General features: G+C 42.4%; 1 protein-coding gene across 2 annotated transcripts in view; it reads right to left on the bottom strand.

Moving 5' to 3' along the window:
* The window catches only part of ADAMTS12 (ADAM metallopeptidase with thrombospondin type 1 motif 12), a 345,960-nt gene that overhangs the window by 295,363 nt on the left and 32,003 nt on the right, over positions 1-18,594 (bottom strand). The window lies entirely within an intron of this gene.

Raw genomic sequence — 18,594 nt, 5'->3', positions numbered from 1 at the left:
CTATTATGAAGTTACAGATGTACTGCTGGTGCATATTCTACTTTTTAAATTGGAACCTTTGCTTAAAAGCCTTTAGACTGCAGTACTACACCAAACGATATGAAGTCATGTTCTCCAAAGTGAACGCGTTGCTTTATCTGGGAGACAGGAGTGTGCCGGAACATGGCAGTCTACTGTTTTTCTGAAGGGCTCTTTGGAAGATCTGAATGTGGCTGAATGCAGTACAATGACCCCAAGTGTCCTGTCTATGAGGAAGGCATGAGCAGAAAGTCCTCAGTTCTTGTCTCCCAATAAAAAATGGTTGTATACAGGTCACTAATTGGGAGTCCCATGTGGAGCAGGGCTAGGTCTCAGCACCTTATATTGTAATCAAATCCAGTGCATAATGCAGTGCTCGGCACCTAATAAGCACTTATCGTCAAAGCAGCATGGCTTAGTAGAAAGAGCCCGGGCTTGGGAGCCAGAGGTCATGGGTTCTAATCCTGACTCCACCATTTGTCTGCTGTGTGACCTTGAGCAAGTCATTAATAAATATTAAATAAGGAGCAGCAGCTTCTAATTCACATGCCACGATAAATGGTACTTGTTAAGGTCTTACTATGTGCCTAACACTGTATTAAGCACTGGGCTAGGGGACAAGTCAATTACAACCTTATAATGAAAGGACTGGACTGTGTTTGATCTCAGAGGGCAGAAAGTCTTTAAAGTTTGACTTCTGACCTAGTTGATACGGCATGACTCCATTAGGATACGAGCAAGCCCAGACTCTGGGATTTCAAGGCCAGAGGTTTCATTTTGGCTTGGAGCTGTAAATATTTTATGAAGGGATGAGTTGGAAGATCTTGCAGTTTGACAGCATAAACGACAGTACATTTCTATTAAATCCAATAAGATTCATTTCCAAGTATCCCTTGTGGTGTAGGGGTGTGTCTAAATGTTTCACAGTGGTTATTTTAGGAAAAAAAAAATTCTGATTAGTCCATTGGGGATAAAACGGTTTTCAAAAGGCATAAACTGGTCAGTGGTTAAATTCAAAATACAAATAAACCATTTACAATGATCAACATTCTCCAACTTTTATGGCTGCCCATTTTTAAAGATCAAACTACTGATGGGTTGATCCTCCCTAAACTGTGAGCCCATTGTGGGTCAGAGATTGGGTTCAACATGATTAACTGATATTTACCTGTTCACTTAGAACACTTAGTATGGAGAGGGGTAGGAGGGGGAGAGGAAGGAGGGGGCTCAGTCTGGGAAGGCCTCCTGGAGGAGGTGAGCTCTCAGTAGGGCCTTGAAGGGAGGAAGAGAGCTAGCTTGGCGGATGTGCGGAGGGAGGGCATTCCAGGCCTGGGGATGACGTGGGCCAGGGGTCAACAGCGGGACAATCAGGTTGGACAAAGTTTCTGTCCTATATGGGGCTCACAGTCTCAATCAATTCCCAATTTCCAGATGAGGTAACCAAGGCATAGAGAAATGAAGTGACTTTCCCAAGGTCACATAGCAGACAAGTGATAGAACCGAGATTAGAACCCACAACCTCTTACTCCCAAGCCTGTGCTCTTGCCACTAGGCCATGCTGCTGCTGCTTCACATTAGACAGAACATCCTTACCACTGGCTTTAAAGCACTCAATCACCTTGTCCCTTCCTATTTTAACTTCACTGATTTCCTACTACAATGCAGCACGTTCACTTCACACTGAGCACCAATCACTCATTCCCATCTATCTCATCACCAGGCCCTTGCTCACATCCTCCCTCTGCCCTGGAACTTCCACCCTCTTCATATCACTCTCCCCATCTTCAAAGCCCTACTAACAACATATTTCTTCCATGAAGCCTTCCCTGATTAACCTCTCATTTCTAATAAGAATAATAATGACACTTAAGCACTGTGTAAAGCACTATTCTAAGTGCTGGGGAGGATACAAGGTGATCAGTTTGTCCCACAGGGGGCTCACAGTCTTAATCCCTGTTTTACAGATGAGGTAACTGAGGCACAGAGAAGTGAAGTGACTTGCCCAAAGTCACACAGCTGACAATTGGCAGAGCTGGGATTTGAACAAATGACTCCAAAGCCTGTGCTCTTTCCACTGAGCCACGATGCTTCTCCACCTATCCTTCTGCACTGCCATGCACTTGTGTCCATACCCCCCTAAGTAGTTCAATACTCAGCCCACCCCCAACATTTATTTAACTATCCTTACACTTTGCCACTTCCCCTAACTCATTTTAATGTCTCTCTCCCTAACTATATTGTGAGCTCCTTGAGAGCAGTATTTATTACATTGTTTTGTTCTCACCCAATCGCTTAGTATTGCCATCTGCAAATCATTACTACTGTATTGCAGAACACAATGTATTAGAGTGGGTAGACATGATTACTGCCCTAAAGACACTTATGGACTAGCTTGTAAATAATAAGAAAAAATAATGAAGGTATTTGTTAAGTGCTTATTAAGTGCCAAGCACTGTTCTAAGTGATGGAGATAAGATAAAATGTTATCAGGTTGTCCCAGATGGGCTCACAGTCTCATTCCCCATTTTACAGATGAGGTAACTGAGGCACAGAGAAGTTAAGTGACTTGTCCAAAGTCACACAGCTGTCAAGTGGCAGAGCCAGGATTAGAACCCACAACCTCTGACTCCCAAGCCCATGATCTTTCCACTAAGCCACACTGCTTCTTTATACACAAGCATTCAATAGATACCATTGATTGATTGATTCTCCCTCCCCTGTAAACTATGGCCCCCATGTGGGACGGGAACTACATCCTCTCAGATTATACTGTATCTATCTGGAGTTAAACAATTATTATTATTGGGAATCACATTCTCTAGCCTGCAAATTCATTAGGGGTAGGGAACATGTCTGCTAATTCTGTTGTACTGTATTCTCCCAAGTGCTTAATCCAGGACCCTGCACATAGTAAGCACTTAAATACTATCATTGATGGATTGATTTCATGTCCAGAAGAACTGATTTGGTCAAAGGTAGGGAAGCAGCATGGTCTAGTAAACAAAGCACAGGCCTAGGAGTCAGAAGGATCTGAGTTCTAATCCCAACTCTGTTGCTTGTCTATTGTGTGACACTGGGTAAATCACAACCTCTCAGAGCCTCAGTTACCTCATTTGTAGAACAGGGATGAATCTTGTGAGCCCTTTGTGGGACAGGGATTGTTTTCCATCTGATTAGCCTGTATCTTCTTTAATGTTTCCTACTATGCCTGGCACACAACAAACGCTTAAATACTATTAAGAAAGAAATAGGGTAGCCTAAAAGACTATTAGACTAAAAGAAGGAGGAACTCAAAACAGCAAGAGCATTTGGGGTTCCTGAGGAAGAGACCTTAAGTAGTCACCTAGCCAATCCTCCACCACTTAACACAACTGCTCTAATCCCTCTGCTCCAGCCAGTGTGCCACGAGGCCTAGACACCTATTTCAGTAGGAGGATCAGTAATCTCCCTGCCCCCACTATAATAATAATAATAAATTTTGGTATATGTTAAGTGCTTACTATGTGCAAAGCACTGTTCTAAGCGCTGGGGAGGTTACAAGGTGATCAAGTTGTCCCATGTGGGGCTGACAGTCTTAACCCCCATTTTACAGATGAGGTAACAGGCACAGAGAAGTGAATTGATTGCCCAAAGTCACACAGTTGACAAGCAGCAGAGCCAGGATCTGAACCCATGACCTCTGACTCCCAAGGCCGGGCTCTTTCCACTGAGCCATGCTGCTTCTCTCTGTTTCACTCAGCTGTTCATTATGTTTTCACTCAGCTTCTCTGCTCTCCCCATGCCAAGGCCTCTTAGGCATCCATGAGCCAACTCATAAGAATGAGGAGGTGGGAAGATCACACCCCATAGGTAATTGTCTTTCAATGTGAAGATGAAAGTTTCTGTTCATGGGGGTAACTAACCCTCTCCCCAGTCAGAGTGAACAAGACTTCTTAAATAAGGCTGCTTAAGGGATACAGCTGCATCTGCCTCCAGTACCTGTGTCCTGGAATACCTACTCAGGGGCCTTTTGTTGTTTTCCATGTTGTGGTGATGGGTTCATTCATTCAGTCGTATTTATTGAGTGCTTACTGTGTGCAGAGCACTGTACTAAGCTCTTGGGAAGTACAAGTTGGCAACATATAGAGACGGTCCCTACCCAACAGTGGGCTTGTTGTGCAGAATCATTGCCCAGGTACCCCAAACCAGGAATATACATGGCAAGATGGGCACCCATGAACTGGGGAGAGTCATGCTTCTGGTATATCCATAACCTCATGTCTGTCTTTGAAGATATCAATTTTAAAATCCAAATTTTTCTTGGGCTAGGTCACCCAGTTCTCCTGAACTAATGCCTGAGGGCATTATGGCTTAATGGAAAGTATAAGGCACTGGAAGTCAATTGCAACTCAAACTTTGGACCAGTAATTTAACCTCTTGGGGGCCACAGTTTCCTCATTTGTAAAATGCGAGTATTGTCTGCCTCTTCCTACCTCTCAGGATGCTCTGAGAAGAAAGTCAGAAGAAAGGTCAAAAGTGCTTAGTATTATACAAGTTCCAAATGGTACACAAAACAGTTAAAATGAGATTTTAGAAGAACAGTTGCCCAAATAACCCCATGATTTATAAAAATGTTCCAGAAAATCCCACCAGGTAACACTAGAAGCTGCAGGATTCCTGAAAGCAACAAGGATCTTTTTTTCACTAGAATGAGAAATAAACTAATTTGAAAGGTTTCTACTCCTTAAAAATCTCACTTTTGTTCTCTATGATAAGTGAGAGGCAAGGTAAGTGTCAAGAGGAACAATCTGTGGGCAAAGATGAAATTCAGAGTTTATGGAATAGACTTCTGTTAGCTGTCTGGCACATTCTTTTGCCATTAAAGAAAAATTTGGACCCTTATGAGTAGATACTTCTTGAAATACTGGTAAGAGTCTCTGTTGTCTTTTTTCTAGAATGCATGGAATGTACCCCACTTCACCATTGTTTATGGCAGGAGAGATTTCATTTTTATATCTCATCTGCATGTTAGATAACTGCAGAATATCCTATAGGTTCATCAAATATTGATGGGGGAAATTGGGAATTTAAGTCAATTATTGAGAAGAAATAATGTTTCTAAACAAAAGAGGACAGATTTGTAACTACCAGGGATGAATTTGAAGAGGGAAAATAGCAAGCAAAACCACAAGTAACCCCTTCAGACAGAATACAACTTCTTTGACAACCCACCAGTGTCAAGGATTCCTATCACCTCCATGAATGACTCCTTCCTGGCAGAATGTTTTCTGGAATGCATTTAATATAGTGCTCTGAATTCAGTAGGTGCTCAATAAATGCAATTACTCCTTCCTATTCCTAAAGCCCACTAAATTGCCTCAGCTTTATTTTCCATGCTTGGTAATCCCAGTCCCATTACACTTTAGTCATTTTCTACCACTTTATCTCTGTGGCTCTCCCTCCTCTGAATCCTCTCGAAGTTGAGTCTAGAACAGATAAGCCACTCCTTTCCACATCAAAGTGTTTTACCGGGGCAGGAAACAGCATGTCACTGCATTAACAACCACCTTCACCAACTTCCTTTTATAATACTTCCTTACACTTCCTCTAACAAGCCGCCACCAGCACAGTCAATTTCTACCCACCTCAGGTCTAATGCTACTCCAGCTCCAGAATTATTTACACTGCTTTTATCATGGTGGAACCCCCATCAGCCTAGATGAGTGGAAAGATATTCTCAGAAGAAAGTGTCCTATGCTGGTATGAAATTCTGCTTCTCTATTCTAATCCACTGGATGACCACTTTGCCTAGCTTATTTCCCAATTCCTGATCCAATTGTATATCTCCCCACATCCCTCATTCATTTATATAATGCTGAGTCTGCCTGGGACCCAAGTGACAATAGGTCAGTCTGGACAAATGCAAAATGTGGGAGACTTCCTCCCAACCTTTTCTCCTGTTGAGCCAAGTGGTAGGGAGAGGATGAAGGATCACCAAGATTTAGGGGCTCTTGGAGTGATCAATAAGATTAAAAGTGAAATTTTAATTTTTCAAGATTAAAAAGAGTTATGGAGCCACATATATTGAGTCAAGTAAGCACAGATTCATAATTATAAAGGCTTAGGGATATCAGTCATTCATTTGTATTTGAGACCTTACTGCATGCAGAGAGCACTACACTAAGTGTTTGGGAGAATATAACAATGACATTCCCTGCTCACAACAAGCTTACAGTCTAGAGGGGAAAACATTCATAAAAGTTACAGATATCTAAATTAAGTGCTGTGGGGCTGGGATGGGGGGGTATGAATAAAGGGAACAAGTCAGGGTGATGCAGAAGGGAATGGAAGAAAAGGAAAAGAGGGCTTAATCAGGGAAGGCCTCTTAGAAGAGGTGCACCTTCAATAAGGCTTTGAAGTGGGGGAGAGTAGTTGTCTGCCAAGTATGAAAAGGGAGGGCGTTCCAGGCCAGAGGTAGAAAGTGGGCAAGAGGTCGGTGGAAAGATAGATGAGCTTGAGATAGAAAAGCAGCGTGGCTTAGTGGAAAGAGTACGGGCTTGGGAGTCAGAGGTCATGGGTTCTAATCCTGGCTCCACCACTTAAAAGTCACTTAACTGAGGCACAGAGAAGTTACCTAGTATGTAAAATGGGGATTAAAACTGTGAGCCCCATGTGGGACAACCTGATAACCTTGTATGTACCCCAGCTCATAGAATAGTGCTTGGCACATAGTAAGTGATTAACAAATGCCACCATTATTATTATTATTTGAGGTACAATGACAAGGTTAGCATTAGAGTAGGGAAACTCTCTCTCGTTCACCCCTCACATTCAATCTGTCACCAAAATCTGCCGGACTCACCTCCTCAACATCGCCAAGATCTGCCCTTTCCTCTCCATCCAAACCGCTACCCTGCTGGTTCACTCTCTCATCCTATCCCAACTGGATTACTGCATCAGCCTCCTCTCTGATCTCCCATCCTCCTGTCTCTCCCCACTTCAATCTATACTTCACACTGCTGCCCGGATCAACTTTGTGCAGGAACGCTCTGGGCATCTTATTCCCCTCCTCAAAAATCTCCAGTGGCTACCAATCAACCTATGCATCAGGCAAAGACTCCTCACTCTCAGCTTCAAAGCTCTCCATCACCTCGCCCCCTCCTACCTCACACCTCCCTTCTTTCCTTCTACAGCGCAGCCCACACCCTCCACTCCTCTGCCGCTAACCACCTCACTGTACCTTGTTCTCGCCTGTCCTGCCGTCGACCCTGGCCCACGTCCTCCTCCTGGCCTGGAATGCCCTCCCTCCGCAGATCCGCCAAGCTAGCTCTTTTTCCCTTCAGAGCCCTACTGAGAGCTCACCTCCTCCAGGAGGCCTTCCCAGACTGAGCCCCCTCCTTCCTCTCCCCCTCCTCCCGCCCTACCTCCTTCCCCTCCCCCTCCTCCTGCCCTACCTCCTTCCCCTCCCCACAGCACCTACATATATGTTTTTACAGGTTTATTACTCTATTTTACTTGTACATATTTACTATTCTATTTTATTTTGTTAATATGTGTTTTGTTGTCTGTCTCCTCCTTCTAGACTGTGAGCCTGCTATTGGGTATGAACCATCTCTATATGTTACCAACTTGTAATTCCCAAGCACTTACTGCACAGAGTAAGCGCTCAATAAATATGATTGAATGAATGAAACGTTCAGGCTCAGTTGTAGCTGGAGAGTAGTGAAGTGAGGTAGGAGGGGGAGAGTTGATTGAATACTTTAAAGCTAATGTGAGGAGTTTGATATGAACAGGAATGGGCAATCCCTGGAGATCCTGGAGGAGTGGTGAAGCATGGCCTGAAAGCTTTGTAGTGATGATAACAATAATAATATTAATAATGGCATTTGTTAAGTGGTTACTATGTGCAAAGCACTGTTCATTCAATCATATTTATTGAGCGCTTACTGTGTGCACAGCACTGTACTAAACGCTTGCGAAGTACAAGTCGCAAAACATATGGAGAAGGTCCCTACCCAACAACGGGCTCAGAGTCTGGAAAGGGGAGACAGACAACAAAACAAAACATATAGACAGGTGTCAAAATCATCAGAACAAGTAGAATTGTAGCTATATACACATCGTTAACAAAATAGAATAGTAAATATGTACAAGTAAAATAGAGTAATAAATCTGTACAAATATACACAAGTGCTGTGGGGAGGGGAAGGAGGAGAGGAAAAAGGGGGCTGTCTGGGAAGGCCTCCTGGAGGAGGTGAGCACTCAGTAGGGCTAAGGTGCTGGGGGGATACAAGGTGATCAGGTTGTCTCACATGGGGCTCAATCTTAATCCCCATTTTACAATGAGGGAACTGAGGCACATAGAAGTGAAGTGACTTGCCCAAAGTCACACAGCTGACAAGTGGCAGAGTCAGGATTCAAACCCATGACCTGTTACTCCCAAGCCTGGGCTCTTTGCAGTGAGCCACGCTGCTTTGTAGAAAAAAAAAGAGCCGGTCAGCAGAGTGAATTATGGACTGGAGTCAGGAGAGGCAGGAGGCTGGGAGGTCAGCAAAGAGGCTAATAAAATAATCAAGTTGGGCAGTGCTCGGCACACAGTAAGCGCTCAATAAATACAATTGAATAAATTAGTTAATGAATAGGATAGGTTCTTGGATTAATGTGGTGGCAGTTTAAGCATGGCTCAAGAGAAGCAGTGTGACTCAGTGGAAAGAGCATGCGTTTTGGAGTCAGAGGTCATGGGTTCAAATTCCAGCTCCACCAATTGTCAGCTGTGTGACTTTGGGCAAGTCACTTCACTTCTCTGTGCCTGTTACCTCATCTGTAAAATGGGGATTAAGACTGTGAGCCCCCAGTGGGACAACCTTGTATCCTCCCCAGCACTTAAAACAGTGCTTCTCACATAGTAAGCGCTTAACAAGTGCCATTATTATTATTATTCTTTGGGTGGAGAGAAAAGGGCAGATTTTAGCCACACTGTGAAGGTTGAACTGACAGGATTTAATGATGGATTGAAAATAAGTGCTGAATGAGAGAGAAAAGACAAGGACAACTCCAGGGTTACGGGCTTGAGAGACAGGAAAGATGACGGTGTCATACTCCACAGTGCTAGGAAAGTCAGGGGAAGGACAGGGCTTGGGGGGCATAGCACAAACTCAGGCCTAACACGATGCAGGGGGAATATAAACGAGAGCTATTTCTACATAAAGTAGTCTCAATTACCTGTATAACAAACTTTTGTAATTGATAGTCAAGCCTGCAGTCTATCTTCATCCAGTTTCCCTAGCTTTATATAGTGGATGCGTTTAGGGGGCAGGGGAGAAGAGGGAAACAAGAGACTTATTAAGAACTTATTTTACAAAACAATGACAGCACTTAAATTACTATGTGCCAAGTCCTGGGACAGACACAATCAGATCAAACACAATACCTGTCCCACCCAGAGCACACAATTTATTGTTTAGTCTCCATTTTACAGAGTAGGGAATCAAGGCACTGTTAAATGATTTGCCAAAGGCTACACAGAAGACAAGTGGCAGAGTTGAGATTAAAACCTACATTAATGTCTGTCTCCTCCCCAGGCTCTAGTGTGGGAATTTGCTGTGGGCAGGGAAAGGGGTTGTTTTTTGTTGAATTGTACTCTTCTGAGCACTTAGTGTGGTGTTCTGCACATAGTAGGTGCTCAATAAATACAAGTAAATGAAGGAACATCTCCTGTCTCCTAGTCCTGGGTTCTTTCCACTAGGCCATGCTTTTTCACAAGAGTAATAGAGAGATTGAGTTCTAGACAGCATTAGACCATAAACATAAAATACAAATATTCCTTAACAGGCACATGAAGCTGTAAGGTGACAGTGGCCCACTGCTGGGTAGGGACCATCTCTATATGTTGCCAACTTGTACTTCCCAAGTGCTTAGTACAGTGCTCTGCACACAGTAAGCACTCAATAAATACAATTGAATGGTGTAAAAAAAAGAGAATTTCTTATATTCTAGTACAGACAGCATTATTAAAGCACTTTTCAACAGCTTATTACCTTGGTTCTAAGATGAGTGAGTTTCCAAATAAGTGAGACTCAAAAAGGAACACACACAAACACTTATTCAAGAGAGAGAGAGGTTAACTTCAGTGAACCTTAAATTCACAGGTGATCAATCCAACCGGGATTACTAAAAATCTGTAAAATAAGGAAAAATAGCAATACCTTTCTCCTCTAAGAATCCGCTTGGAACTCCACCACAGCCAAAATGTTCAATTACTGCCGCAATCTGTTCTTATATACCTGGTAGGGGGTGGGGAGAAAGTGAAGCTATTCCTGATCAAGAGGTTTCACCTGTGTAGCAGCACCCTGTGTAACAGCACCAATAAATAACCCTCTTATTAGCAACAGCTGCTCTGATAAGATTAAGGCGGGCCTGCAAGTGTGGCTCAGCTGAGGTACAGTGAAATGGATTCTTTCTGGCAAATAAAACAGTGAAGTTGTTAAAGATAAATCATTTCTACTTCACTACTCTCCATGTTCCCCTGCAACCGGAAATGTGCAAAGCAGACTTTTGTTGTTTAAAACACACCATCTAAGGACAAATGATAGTATAACTCAGTGTACACAGAGGGAACTCTGCTGATACTGTTAACTATGTTCCTAGTAGTAGTAATAGTATTTATTGAGTGCTTACTGTGTGCAGCACTCTGTGCTAAGTGCTAGGAGAGAATACATAGGTGGGAATAAGACATGGTCCCTGTCCCTCATGGGTCTCACAGTTTGAAAATTTTAATAGAGAGATGTGATTGGAGACAGATATGTCCAGAGTAATGAAACATTAAAACACAACACGAATAGATAAATACTGACTGACCAGTTGTAAAACAAAAGTGCCAAAAAGGACAACTCTTCCCTTTTTTGGATGAGCTGAGCAATAACTGACTAATTCATCAAGGAGAAAGGTGCCAAGAATCCATAAGTGGTGAAATCCTGAGTCCCCTTTGATTCAATGGGAAAGTTCAGAATGAAAGAGATTTGTTTGTTTTTTTCTAATGGTATTTGTTAAATGATTACTATGGGCCAGGCACTGTACTAAGGGCTCGGGTAGATACAAACTAATTAGGTTGTCCGCAGTCCATGTCCCACATGGGGTTTGCAGTCTTAATCCCCATTTTGCAGATGAGGCAACTGCTGAACAGAGAAGTTAAGTGATTTGCCCAAGATTACACAGAAAACAAGTGCCCAAGCCATGATTAGAATCCAAGTCCTTCTAACTTCCAGGCCCTGCTCTATCCACTAGGCCATGATGCTTCATGGCTTGGCTGGAAAACTCTTCTTTTTAAACCAGGGAGCCATGAAAATTGAAACAGCCTAAGAACTCTTCCATGTAAGCATATGCCAACAAGGTGGCAACCTTCACCAAGCCAGAAGAACCCCCGCTCATGGGGTCCCTGGGGATGAAATACAATCAACTCTGTGAATGCCTCAGCTCTGTTTTAACCTCATTTTCATGTTACCATAGAAAAATGGAAGTGGAAGCACAGGACATTCTCACTGTGTCTATGGCGTGTGGCATTGTTCTTTTCATTTGCTCTCATCATCCCCCTCCAGCCTCATTCCAGGCACCATCCACTGCAGAGGTCAATTCTGTATTCGTCCATCCAGCGAAACATAAAAGGATAAAGCCACTGTCCCACTCACCCTGCCCAGCCCCAATTCTCTCCTCCATAATATACCTCTTGAAATTCAATTTCAATTATCTGAAATTAAAGATTACCAGGTTTAGGTAGTAGTTGCTGTGGGAAATCATGCCTCAGTCATTTGCACTGTTGTGCATATCATTTTTGTACTATACTATTTGAACACTCCTTTCTTCTATTTCTAAATTATTTTATCTTTATCTTCAGAATGTCTGTTATATTTTTGTGCTGTACTCTCCCAAGGGCTCAGTACAGTGCTCTGCATATGATAAGGGCTTGACAAATAGGATTGATTGATCTCCCCACTTAGATTAAATGGCTACCTCCTTGGGGCAGGGATTGGGTTTTTTTTCTTCTATTGTCTTCTAGTCTACTTTTCCAAGCTGTTAATAATGTGTTTCACACACAATAGGTGCTAAATAAATACTATCTCTTGATTAAAGTCTCAGGACTAGGCATATAACTGGCAGGGAATCAATCAATCAATGGCATTTATTGTGTGCTTACTGTGTCCAGAGCACTGTACTAAGTCCTTAAAGAAGCAATGTGGTCTAGTGGATAGAGCTTGGGGCTGGGAGGCAGAAGGACGTGGGTTCTAATCCCGACTCTGCCGCTCCTCTGCTGTGTGACCTTGGGAAAATCACTTCTCTTCTCTGAGCCTCAGTTACCTCATCTGTAAAATAGGGGTTAAGACCATGAACCCCATGTGGGACATGGATTTTGTCCAACCGGATTACCTTGTATCCATCCCTTCAAGTCTGTGAGCCCGCGTTGGGTAGGGACTGTCTCTATATGTTGCCAACTTGTACTTCCCAAGCGCTTAGTACAGTGCTCTGCACACAGTAAGCACTCAATAAATACAATTGAATGAATGAATGGATCCCAGGGCTTAGTACAGTGCCTGGTACATAGTAAGCACTTAACAAATGCCACAGTTATCAATATTACTAGAACTTGGAGTAGTACAACACAACAGAGTTGTCACATATGTTCCCTGCCCACAACAGAGGAAGAGAAAGTATACATGGTACTCTGAAAACCACTAGCACTATAGACAATTCCTTTGAGCAGGTTCTAGGTTGATGGAATCTCAAGACTGAGGCTCATCTATCATTACCACATTATCATTTTTCTGGTGGCCCAAGATAAAGAAGATCCCATTCAACGCTTTATAGAAATGGGATCCAATACCCCACTAAAGCCCTTAACTTTTCTGTGACTCAGTTCTCTCATCAGTAAAATGAGGATTCAACACCTGTTCTCCTTCCTACTTAGACCGTGAACCCCATGTGGGATCTGATTTTCCTGGGTCTACCCCACAGCTTAGTAATAATAATAATAATAATGGCATTTATTAAGCGCTTACTATGTGCAAAGCACTGTTCTAAGCACTGGGGGAGGATACAAGGTGATCAGCTTGTCTCACGTGGGGCTCACAGTCTTAATCCCCATTTTTACAGATGAGGTAACTGATGCACAGAGAAGTTAGGTGACTTGCCCAAAATCACACAGCTGACAAGTGGTAGAGCTGGGATTTGAACCCACGACTTCTGACTCTGAAGCCCGTGCTCTTTCCACTGAGCCACGCTGCTTCTCTAAGCACATATCAAATATCATAATTATTAAAACTGTGAGAGTGAGTTGTAGGTCATTCATTTTAACATTTAAAATCACAATTTTTTTTCATTTTGGGGAATTTTAGAACGTATGCTTTTCTATATTGTTTTCCTGAGGTAGCCTCAGTAGAAAATAGTTACCATTCTGTTTGTTCAAATTAATTATCTCTGTATGTAGTGCAAGCCACTTTGAATAAGCTCGAACATTTGTGTTTATAATAATTGTGGTATTTGTTAAGCAATTACTGTGTGCCAGGCACTGTACTAAGCACTGGGGTGGATACAGGGATGGATAATTAATAAGGGCACTTACATCACTTCATTCTCATAGAGTAATGTACTTTTTTCAGCCATTAAAGTCTGGCTCCTTTTTATATATTTCAAAACATAAATTGCTCAGTACGTAAATTATCTGAGGACAGAGCTATGACTTTTGCATCTTCTATGAAGCCTACTCATTAATAGAAATAGTGAAGGTCAAATAATCATTGGACTAAGTATCTTTACAAAGGCCATGTTTGGAAGACTGGAACTATCTGTTCTATTGAACAACTCCAAAGACTCTTTCAATCAATCAATCAATCAATCAATCAGTGAATCAGTCATTACTGAGCACTTTTTGTGTACAGAGCACTGTAGTGTTTACAATAAAAGGGAATTGGTAGGCAAGTTTCTTAACTCAATAAGAGACTCTCAAGAGAATCTTTGCCCCTAAAGGTGGTGTGAGGAGACCCACTGAAAAGATTCCTCCCTTCTCAAGTAAAATGCATTTTCAATTTTGAAGGGTAGATTAAACAAAAGTCCAGCTAGATTGCCAGGGAAATTGAATTCACAGGGCATTGTAACGATCGAGTGTTGACTCTGCACAGGGCACTGTACCAAGTCCTTTGGAGAAGACAGTAGGGATAATACTCTATAGATGTTGTCTTGTCTTATGCCGTTGAGTCATTTCCGATCCACAGGGACACCACTGACACATCTCTCCCAGATCGCCCCGCTCTTAGCCAAGACTGGAGGAGTACTGGAAACTCTCCAGGTGTGGCCCTGAGAGGGACTCGATAGTTAGTACTTCTATATTTAAATAGAAAAAGCCCACGAGCTGCCCATTTCTTATGAGGACTAAATTCGATCTTTTGAATGAGCTTAAACTGAAAATTGACTCAATACATAATTGGGGTGAATGGAGTTAAAGAAACACTGTGTTTTTGTCCTCTGAGATATTATATTGCGTTTTGGAGAAATGCCCAGGAGAGGAAGGAAGGAGAGACTTCAAAGATTAGGAAAAACTTTACTTATCAGTTGGATCAGGCAGAGCGTGCAAATGCATATCTTATGGCATTAGAGTTGCCCCACATACTATTCATTCATTCATTCATTCATTCAATCGTATTTATTGAGTGCTTACTGTGTGCAGAGCACTGTACTAAGCGCTTGAGAACTACAAATTGGCAACATATAGAGACAGTCCCTACCCAACAGTGGGCTCACAGTCTAGAAGGGGGAGACAGAGAACAAAACAAAACATATTAACAAAATAAAATAAATAGAATAAATATGTACAGATAAAAGAAATAAATAGAGTAATAAATACTAATGGTGAGAGAGTACTGTACAAGGTCAAAAGAAAGAGTTTGCCCTGGTGAAGGCAATCAATGCAAAGAGTTTCTGTTACATTGAATTTCAGAGCTTTTAAGAGCTTAATTTGCAGGTGGGTTTTCACTGAGTGGTAAGAGGGAATGAGCTAAAATTGCAGGGGAAGGATTAGAAATTAGGGAAGCAGCATGGAATGAGCATGGACCTAAGAGTCCGAGAACCTGGATTCTAATCCTGGCTCTGCCATTTGGTTGCTGTGTGACCAACCCTGGACAAGTGAATTAACTCTCTGTGCCTCCGTTACCTCATCTGCAAATGGGGATTAAATCCTCCTCCCTCTAATTTAGACTGTGAGCCTCATGAGGCTCCTTGACTTCTCGCTCTCATTCAACCCACATATTCAATCCATCACCAACTCCTGTCGGTCCCACCTTCCCAACGTCGCTAAAATCCACCCTTTCCTCACCATCCAAACTGCTACCATGCTAATACACTCACTCATCCTATCCTGCCTAGATTACTGCATCAGTCCCCTTGCTGACCTCCCAACCTCCTGTCTCGCTCCATTCCAATCCATACTTTACTCCCCTGACCGTATCACCTTTCTTCAAAAACATTCAGGACATGTCACCCCACTCCTCAAAAATCTCCAGTGGTTGCCCATCCACCTCCATATCAAACAAAATCTCCTCACTGTTGGCTTTAAAGCACTCCATCGCCTTGCCCTCTCCTACCTCACCACACTTCTCTCTTACAACCCAGCCTCTGGCCAGGAACACCCTCCTTCCTCAAATCAGATAATTACTCTCCCCCTCCTCAAAGCCTTATTGAAGGCACACAGCCTCCAAAACGCTATGTGCCTCCAAAAGGCCTTTCCAGATGAAGACCCACTTTTCCTCATTTCCTACTCCCTTCTGCGTCATCCTGACTTCCACAACTTGCTCTCCCCCCAACCCTAGCCCCACAGCACTTACGTATATATTTGTAATTTTTATTTATTTGTACTAATGTCTGTCTGCCCCCTCTAGACTTGTGGGCAGGGAATGTCACTGTTTAGTGTTATATCGTACTTTCCCAAGTGCTCCGTACGGTACTCGGCATTCAGTAAGTGCTTAATAAATATGAGTAAATGAATGAATGAATAAATGAGGGACAGAGACTGTATCCAACCTGATGAACTGCTTGACAGAAGTAAACACTTAACCAATGTCATTAAAAACAAACAAAAAAACCCCAAACAAATCCACACCTCATCCAGGAACCATTCCCCAATTAATAACCACCTCCTTGTTCAGGTCATCCTACTATCCAGTATCATGGAGCTTGTGTTTATGTTGCTTTTTTTTTCCGATTATTTACTTATTGAATCTTTTTGTTTACTTTTGTTATCTATGATTTTCCTTCCATTCCCATTATATGTACATTGTCTGTGTGCCTTCCTTTCTCATGAGACTAGACTAGACTCTAGACTAGGTTCTCTGCACCTTCAAGACCTTATTGAAGGCACATCTTTTCCAAGAGACCTTCCCCAACTAATCCCTCATTTCTCACTCCTTCATGTGTAACCACTGCAATTCATTCATTCATTCAATCGTATTTATTCAGCACTTACTGTGTGCAGAGCACTGTACTAAGCACTTGGGGAAAAAATGTTGGTATTTGTTAAGCGCTTACTATGTGCCAAGCACTGTTCTAAGCGCTGGGGTAAATACAAGGTAATCAGGTTATCCCATGTGGGGCTCACAGTCTTAATCCCCATTTTACAGATGAGAGAACTGAGGCCCAGAGAAGTTAAGTGACTTGCCCAAAGTCACACAGCTGACAAGTGGCGGAGCTGGGATTTGAACCCATGACCTCTGACTCCAAAGCCCGTGCTCTTTTCACTGAGCCATGCTGCTTCTCTATGTGTGTGACTTTGGGCCAGAGGTCATTCTTCAGTATTTACTGAGTGCAGAGCACTATACTGGGCACTTTTAAAAAATGGTATTCGTTAAGTGCTTACAATGTACCAGGCACTGAACTAAGCACTGGAGTAGACACAAGCTAATCAGGTTGGACACAGTCCATGGCCCACGTTGGGGCTCAACATCTTAATCCTCATTTTACAGATGAGGTAACTGAGGAACAAAGAAGTTAAATAACGTTCCCAAGGTCACACAGCACATAAGAGGCATAGTCAGGATTAGAACCAAGATCCTCTGGCCCTTAGACCCCTGCTCTTTCCACAAGGCCATCTTGCTTCTCAATACTTGATAACTTACAAAGTAAAATCAGTGCCCCTGCCTTCAAGGAATTTACCATCTTATTCTTTCTTCCCCTTGCTGGATCAGATATGCACTACAAATCAACCCTTATCTCTAAGGTGTAGTAGCACCTTGAATGGCTCCAGAAGTGACCAGAAAGCAGTGACCCAAAAGTAGGACTGTACCCTTCTAAATGCCTAATCCTCCCAGAAACTGCTTAGGATCTGGGAGACTCTGATTCGATGTATTTCTGGCTTTTTCCAGACAGAAACCTTAATTAGTTGGAACCTAAATGTCAACTTATAACTTCTTAATCAATGAGCAATTCTTACGCCTTCTTCATAAAAGGCTTCTACTGTTACTTAAATGGAACATAGGGCTTGAAAATGAGAAATTCTAACAGGAGCACCAAAACGACCTTTAAAACAGGGCATGTTAAACTCAGATATCCACAAAACAAGCACCGTCTGCTTCGAATGTCTGCATTACCCAGGGATTTGTGAAACTAATAGTATTCAGAGCTGATAAGTGTGCAAATGTGGTACCCAGGCTGGGCAGCCCAGATAACTAGTTTTTTTCTGTGACCCCAGATGGAAGTGATGGCAGAGACCTTTCTCTCTGTATCTTCCCCTCCTGCCGGCATCGTTTAACTCTACAAACATCTGAGAAGGAAAATTTATAGGCTAGAATGGCAAAGCAGGCACATTTGGACCTCAGTTTACAAAACATAAAATCAAACCAGAGTATCTATCTATCTATCTATCTACATGTATAGATAGATACATGTAGATAGATGATAGATGATAGATAGATAGATAGATATAGATAGATAGATAGATATACTCTGGTTTGATTTTATGTTATATATATCTATATATATGTATCAAATGATGGTAGAGTTGAATACATAGAAACAGCATGGCTCAGTGGAAAGAGCACGGGCTTGGGAGTCAGAGGTCATGGGTTCTAATCCTGGCTCCACCACTTGTCAGCTGTGTGACTTTGGGCAAGTCACTTAACTTCTCTGAGCCTCAGTTACCTCATCTGTAAAATGGGGATTGAGACTGTGAGCCCCACGTGGGACAACCTGATCACCTTGTATCCCCCCCAGTGCTAAGAACAGTGCTTCACACATAGAAAGGGCTTAACAAATGCCATCATTATTATTATTATTACTCTCTCGATATAGATATATACATTTAGGAGGACTGAGCCAATTGCAAAGCCGTGCACCAATTCAGAAGAGAGGGTATTTGGGCATCTCAACCAAAAGCATTTCTGATTTTGGACAACATGGAAGCATTATTCATTTGCTACCCATCTCTTCCCCAGGAATTCATAAATACATGTGGAAGTGAATTATTGGGGAAGAGTTGGGTAACAAATGAGTAATGTTTCCATTTTGTCCAAAATCAGAAATACACATATGTGCATTTACACTTATATGTGTCTGTGCATATAT

The sequence above is a fragment of the Tachyglossus aculeatus genome, chromosome 3 (genome assembly GCF_015852505.1).
Source record: "Tachyglossus aculeatus isolate mTacAcu1 chromosome 3, mTacAcu1.pri, whole genome shotgun sequence".
NCBI lineage: Eukaryota > Metazoa > Chordata > Mammalia > Monotremata > Tachyglossidae > Tachyglossus > Tachyglossus aculeatus.
This window is presented reverse-complemented; position numbering and strand designations above follow the sequence as displayed.